Here is an 8,024-nt window from a genome sequence, read left to right on the forward strand (position 1 = left end):
TACAAATATCCCTTACTCTACTATAAATTCTACTTATCTTGCTCCCACAGTTTGGACTCCTCTCGATCTCAAGGTAGCCCTCGTCAACTATGGTAAAGACTACGAAAAGCTTGGTGTCATCGTCGATGTCATCGACCAGAACCAAGCTACCATAAGGAACCCTGAGATGGTTAGGAGCCAAATAAACTTCAAGAGGCAGTCACCGACATCAAGATTGAAATTAGCAGTCCCCTTACCCGAGATCGGTCCATGGCTCAGACCGGTAAGCTGATTAGAGATCGACTCGGTTGCCATTTTGGACCCTAATCGGCCAATTAGTCTAATTCCCTTACCGTCATCGGATGACATTCTCATAATTTTCTAATCGTCAGAATCGTCCATTTTTAGGTGATAGGCAAAGAAGGCTACCCAAAAATGATCTAGACGGTTGTTATAATGAGAATTTGCACCGAAAAAATAAGAATCAGAAAGAGAATACATCAAAAATTCATTGGAGAAGGACAGGTAGGAATGTGAGAATGACAGGATTCCCTCTCATATATATATAGGCATTGGCATTTAATGCTTGCAAAACTCGAAGCGGCTCATCGATAATTGAAAAACTTAATGCTTCACCATTATTCGAGGTTCACTGATATAGGCTAGATACGGAGAAGAGATAGGAAAGAGATCGGGAAGTGAGAAGAGATTGGACACGGAAAGGGGCAAATTAAGAGATCGGAATAAGAGTTCTCAGATCAGCCAACCATAATGAGAGATCAGGTAGACCGAGAAATGACCAATAGAGATCAAAAGGCTTGGGGAATCGAGTCACTTTCAATCATAACCTTTAATCTATATGATTAATTCCCCCACCGTCAGATCTGAGTTGGTTAAAGCATTTGGGGTACGATCTAATCCCCACCATCCATCCCATTTGTAAGGATGAACTCGAACTATCGGATCTCAATCAGTTAAAGCATCCTAGTACACCTCGATTCACACCATTGATCTCACTTGTAAGGATGAGTTTGGGATCGTCAGATTAAAAGTAAATAACTGATTTAGCACTTTTCATTCCTAGCCTTTAGATCTGTTCTGCAAGGCAAAATTCCTACACGTTAGATTAAAGAAGAAAGGACATAAATTTAGAATTAAATCCTGGCCCTCAATTTTGATTCTCTTTAATTCCAAGACATCGAATTATGTCCTTTTTGATCTAGACTAGTTATTGTTTTCTACTCAAATCCTAACCCTTGATTTTAAGCCCCCGATCCCTATAAATATTTGAAGGCTTCACTGTAGAAGGGGTCTTTGGTTTGGGTTTTGAGATTTTGGGAATTAGTCCTTGACTTTTTCTCTTGAAATCTTGATCTTGTGGTTTCCCTTGGCACTTTCATCTTCTGTCTCAAGTTTCAATCTTTGTTTTCCATCCATCTCCTGGAATATAAAGTTATTAGTGCAAAAGGGGCTTTAGAAATGTGTTTTCTAAAGAACCTCCTCCAGAAGTCCCAATATTCTGGTCCCATTCTTCAGTAGATTTTCTCAGAAGTTCAGTGGTCCAGTTTGGTTCGTCATCAGGAACTTGTTCCCGTCACCTTCATCATCTCAAAAGGTGCTCCTGGTCGGCTCGGCCTTAGCGACCCATCTTGAAGTGAGACATTAGTGTTGGCTCTCCCATCACCTTGGTAACTCATTATAGGTAAACGTCTTAATAGTCCCTCTACTGATTGAATGCAACTAGGCTGTGTTTGTTACGTAAGAACTTTTAGGACATCGAATCATACTGAATTTTTAGAATAGATTAGTGTTAGACTGACTTATCTCATAAATGTTACCTTTTGCCTGCTATAGTAATGTGTACGTCATTTCAAAAGATTTTTATTTTTGTTAGTGTAAGAATAAAAGTTTGAATGATATGAATGTTACTGAGGTTCTGGAAGAATAGTAAGGAGAGTGGATGGGAGTAAGGTAAATACGAGGGTGATGTTATGGAGAGTTCGAACTCGATTAATGAGGAGGGGATAATAAGGGAGAATTGCTATAATCTGGGTAGATGTAGAAGGTTCGAATAATTAGCAAGAAGGTTGGAAGTCGAGAATAAAAGAGAAGAGCTTGGACAATAAGATGTGAAATAAGAAGTCAAAGGGTTAGACAACAATAAGTTATGAGATCGGAAACCAAGAATAGCTCGGATAGTAATAAAGAGATCGGGGAATGGCACGTGTAATCACATTCTTTATATTATCCGATCTTCTAGAAGGAGATCAAGAAAGAGTTCGACTCAACATCTGCGATTTTTATACCTTTATTAAAACTCACTTTTCAAAATAGGGGAGATCGGGAGAGAGTCCTTTCCTTGAATTCCTGTAATTTTACATTTTATAAAATATTCGGTACTAAATTAGGGAGATCTGGAGAGAGTCATTTTCTCGAATTCCCGTAGTTTCATAAAGTTATAATTGGGGGGATTGGGAGAGATTCCTTTTCTTGGATTTCCATAGTTATATATTTTATAAAGTTATTCGGTGTAAAATAGAGGGATCGAGAGAGAGTCCTTTCCTGTAATTCCAGTAGTTCTATATTTTATAAAATTGTTCGGTATTAAATTGGGAAGATTGGGAGAGAGTCATTTCCTTGAATTCCCATAGTCTGGAATTTTATAAACTTGCTCAGCATAAAATTAGGGAGATTGGGAGAGAGTCCATTCCTTGATAACCCCGTCACTTATTTTTACAGAATATTACAAACAAAATTTATCACACATTGCAGTAATTGGTTCATGGGAGAGTCCTTCCAAGAACCGCAAATTTTATATTGGGACCCAATGGAGAGTCTTTCTCAAAGTCCTCATACTTATATTATTAAGGGAGAGTCCTTCCTTCAGTTCGGTTTAATCAAACATATATTGTAGTTCCAAAACATTAAATCGTTTAAGATGAAAGGATATGGGTAAAGGTTTTACCAGTAATTATGCAGATGATGAGACCTTCCCTCTTTAACTGAGAGTCCTCATTAATGAAGGAAATTCTCTAGGTTTTAATTAACACATCCCTTTTGAATTAGAGTCCTAATTAAAAGGAATGAAAATCTGTAGCCATTCTTGTATATCTATTATACACGCCGCACCCTCAGTTATTTGAATGCTAATGATGAGGTACATAATGGGTGAGCCGAGAGTCCTCCTCACTCGTTATGAATCTTTAGGGACCGAATAATACCTCTTCAGAATTAGAGTACTAATTCGAGGAGGGAGAAACTTAACAAATACATAACAAATTAAACAAACACAATATCAATTCATTGTAGTGTCATCCCATATACTCGTGCTCTTGGGTAACCCAAAATGGTGAAATATCAAATGTTCCTTTTATCAATAACAGGGACCAACATCATAATTCTAACCCTAAAATTATCGATCTTAAATTATAAAGAGCCCATCGTTAAATCTGCTTGCCCTCATTGAGGGACGAGGTGGGTGCCTAACACCTTCTCCACACGTACACGGACCTCGAGTCTAGAATCTCTGTTTTAGAAATGGTTTCATAAATTTTTGTAAATGGTTTCCTTTAAATTTCCTTAAATTAATAAATTTCCTTAAATTAAAGTGGTAAGTCCTCACTTTTCCGCTTCGGTGAGAATCGTTTGGCGACTGCAAAACCCTTGCTACAAATAGCTTACACTCATCAATCACATCTTGGATACTTAGACGTTCTTTAGTTTCTCTTAAATTGGATTCAATGAGTAATCCTAATAAATCATCATTCGTAGCTTCACGTGCTTTCATTGCATTTTAACGTTTACTGATCATACTCTTAAGTGAAGCTTGTATTTTTCTATCAATTTCTTTTATCCTTTGATTAGCTTTAGTTGGCAAAAACCTACACATGATCAATGTAGCAATTGTGAGATAATTTGTTCTTGGGAAGTCAATATACACTAGAACTAACTTGAATTTTCTTAAAATTGAAGAAACTGTTAATGTCAGTGGACTAGCATGTCTCGGAGCAGATCAGAGGTTTAAATCCCATGTATATTTGCTTATCTCCAACCAGGTATATAAACTGTTTGTGCAGCTTGCATTAAGAGAATGCTTAGCTTTTTGAGGAGTTGAAAAATTCTTTTTCCTTGTTCATGATTGCTTCCAAATGCTGCTCGAGAAATGCAATCACGTGACAGGTTTTGAAGATAAGACCACACATCCAACTCTCATGATTCCTTTGTGGAGATCAACTTCTCAATCATCTCATTGCAGCATTGATAAAATACAGGTAACATAAGCTGTAAGAAGCACACATTGTATGTATAACTTATCAATGATCCAAGAAATTAATCTTGTCCTGATAGAATAGAAGAATTGAAAGGGTTTTTCACCTTTAACTTCTCTTGATGGAATGCTGGGTTGATAATCTTTCTATGCTTAGCCCATTTGTCACCTTCATAGCTTACAAGTCCTGGCATTAACACATTGAACTGTGGAAGCATCTGTACCTTCTGAAATTCATTTATTTTTGTGAATACTTCTTTTATATGCTCAGGATTCGTAATGTTCACCCTGGGTATTGGTCCAATCCAAATAAAGGAATTCTTACCTGCATTAATTATATTTAGTTAGTAATTATTAATGCTAAACCAGAGAAAACCTAGGTTTGGTTTCTCAAAATTTTTTGAGTTCCAGAGCTCAAATATCAATAAGTTTAAGCTTGGCTCTTATTTAAAAAACGAGTCAAGTATGAAGTAGCTTGCGAACATCTTAACTCATTTATATTCCTAATGAGTTTTAAGTTTAGAGTTATGTAGTTCAAACTCCAAAGTTTTGATTTGCTCTTACAAATAATTATATTTTATAAATACATTTTACGTATAGTTTATATAACAATTTTAAACAATATATTGGTTTTAGAGAAGTCATAAATAAAATAAAAATATTTACAATATTATGAAAAATAAATAATATAAATATGTCTATACACAAGCCAGCATAAGCTTATTTAATAAACTTTATCACAAGCTTATAGACGAGTATGTTCACTAGCCTCCTCTTGAATATGTGAATAAGCCAGCTCGCGAGACTTAGTGAGCTAAACATTGCTAAGCTTGTACTTTACTCATTTATTAAACGAGTTTAAAAATAAGATCTGAACTTAACTTGTTTGTAAAAAGAGTCAAACCAAGCTTTTATGAAGTTGAGTCTTGAACAAATCATGAACAGTTTAGTTCATTTACATTCCTACAAGAATCATCTCCAAAAGTATAAGGTCTTGAATTGAAATTTCAATTAGAATGAATAATAATAATAATAATAATAATAATAATAATAATAATAAGAACTGATGCTGTAAAAAGATGAAGCACTATTAAACTCTAATAATCATAAGTATAGATATCATTCATGCTTAAATATGTTTTGAAATTTGGCATAGAGCTTGAACCAAGTTTCTTTCTTTTGTTCTCTTCTCCATTTTCTTATTACATTAATTTATTAAAGTGCCCAATGACTGAAACAGAACTTACCTCTTTTTTCAATTTTATTCCCTTTTTTTAATTTTATAAATTTTAACCTAACCTATTATATTAGCCAATAAAAGTATTTCATGTTGACAAGTATACAAATTATTAATTTTTCATTTATTTTAATAGTTAGAAATAAAAATATTAATGTTTTGGAAAGGAAAATAAAAAAAAATGCTTTAAATCATAATAATTGGTGAGTAGTGAAATTGTATTTATGTTTCTTATTAAAATAGCTTTATAGACTTTATATCTGTATTTCAAATTCAAGTTACTAATAAAATAGATTAAAATTGTTATTAATATTAATAATATGAATTTTCCTTTTTCCTTTTTGTTTTGGATTATTTGTGCTCCATGCAACCTGCATTATTAAATTTAGCCTAGAGATTGATCAGCTAAAAATCATACTTATATATTAATTGTTTAATAAGTGAGTCAATAATTCACCCATTAACCATTAAGAAATTAATTATATACAAATTAATTAAAAAAAATAAGCATAGCACCTATTAATACAAATAAATAAATCTAATTAATTAAATTTGAATTATTTAAACTCAAATTTTAACCTTTATTAAGTTATATATACACTAACTTTTAATATTACTTTTAAATTTTATGTTCAATTTAGAATATTATTAATTATTTTCTAATATTTAAGACTAATACATAAATAAATAATGTTTAATTATCTTTTTAATATTTATAAAATATTAATTACATGTTAATAGATAAATAAATATATTATTTTATAAAATTTATTATATTATTACATGAAAAAAGATACATATATATTAATTAGAAAAGTAAATATAATGCTCTCATAATTTAAGTCAAATTCAAAAAATAGAATACACAATTAAAACCATGGTTTCTCCAAACCCTCTCCCTCCCCTTCTTCCCCTACTCGGAAAACCCACCCTCCAAATCTCTACTTCGAAAATTTCCCATATGGGTGGAATGCGAAATCATTTTGGCAACTCTTCATCAAAGCATGGCCTACCAACAATGTTTACATTCTCGGAAAACTGTCTAAACGAAATCACAGGTTTGGTTTTGTAAGGATTTCTGATCCCGATCGCACTCAGGCCTTTCTCCAGTACCTGAATAACTTATGGATAGGCTTATACAAGATTTGTGCATTTCCTGCACACCATCAAAGTAAACCTCCAGTACAATTGCAAGGGTCGAAATATACAGGGTGGCCTCCAAACCTTAAGCATACATTCAAGCGATCCGAAAGGGTGGAGCCACATGCACCACCTGCTCCCAAGGTGGTTAGACCACATAATGGCAAACCTAATCCTACACATGGGTCAAATTGATGCAAGCAAACTCTAGGCGTAACCATACTGATGCAGTGTATTTTGAAGAATTTCATATTTGTTCTGGCTTTCATAGAGAGACATATATTTCAGCCCGTCAGCAGAGAACCAAGAATGGCTTGCAAGGGGAGCTGTTGGCATTCTGAAATTCTCATCCAAAGCTCTTACTATTCAGTCCTCATTTCAGATGGAGGGGGTAAACTCTATCTCAACAACCCCTCTACGTGGCGAAGCTATTCTGCTTACCTTCGTAAGTAAGGAGGAAATGGATTCTTTTATTGACCCCGTTAATAGTTGGTTGTACCAATGCTTTAGCACTATACATCCATGGCAGCCCAAGTTCACTCCAACAAGTCATTTTGTCTGGATACTATGTCATGGGATTCCTTTAATGGTATCCTGAATTTCTTTCATGGCTAAGTTCCTTTGGTGGCAATTTTATTTCATTAGACTGGTGCACATCAAAAAGACTCAAACTTGATTCAACTAGAATATTAATATGCACATCCATTTTAGCATTCATTCATATTGTTTTAGCTGTTGATGTTGATGGTGTAAAATATCATATTTCGTGGGTCGAAGAGCCTTTCAATGAGGCATTTCTTTGCCAAATTATTTTCTCCACCACCAATGGCAGAGTCTTCATCATCCTCTTCATCCTTTACTGCTTCAGAAGGTGCCTCTGAATAGGACAAGTCACACATGCAACAAGCCCATGCATCGAGCTCTTCAAGTGAAAGTCGGAACGTCCCATATTCAATTAGGTTACCGATGATTGATGACGCACGTCACACATTGTCCCCCAACCATCTCGATTTGTGTTTAGAAGGCTACTCTTCCCCTCGTGCTCATGGAACAGTGTGTCAGGCCCCGCATGACGACCACAATAATGAAGACACAATGGTAGATAAAATTGGTCTAAGAAATACTGGTATAACTACTACTTACTTACCACCCATTAATTTGGAATTACTTGAGTCCAATTTTGTTGAACCACTACTTGTAGCACAACTTCCTCCTATTAATTTAGATATTATAGAAGCAGAGATACATCAGCCCATTCTTAGTATTATTGCCGCCGAAACTCGAGTCCCTTCCCAGTATGTGACTGCTCCAATGCTTTGGTAACTGTGAATGAGCAGATTTTGCTGCAACTTGTTCATCTCAGTTTGCCACAACCTTTATCTTCTAGTTTCTTGCATAAGG

General features: G+C 34.6%; 1 pseudogene; it reads right to left on the reverse strand.

Annotated features, from left to right (window-relative positions):
* The window catches only part of LOC110646977 (cytochrome P450 72A397-like), a 48,241-nt pseudogene extending 41,065 nt beyond the window's left edge, over positions 1–7,176 (reverse strand).
* Positions 7,177–8,024: the final 848 nt, after the last annotated feature.

Source organism: Hevea brasiliensis, chromosome 4 (genome assembly GCF_030052815.1).
Source record: "Hevea brasiliensis isolate MT/VB/25A 57/8 chromosome 4, ASM3005281v1, whole genome shotgun sequence".
NCBI classification, from domain to species: Eukaryota; Viridiplantae; Streptophyta; class Magnoliopsida; order Malpighiales; family Euphorbiaceae; genus Hevea; species Hevea brasiliensis.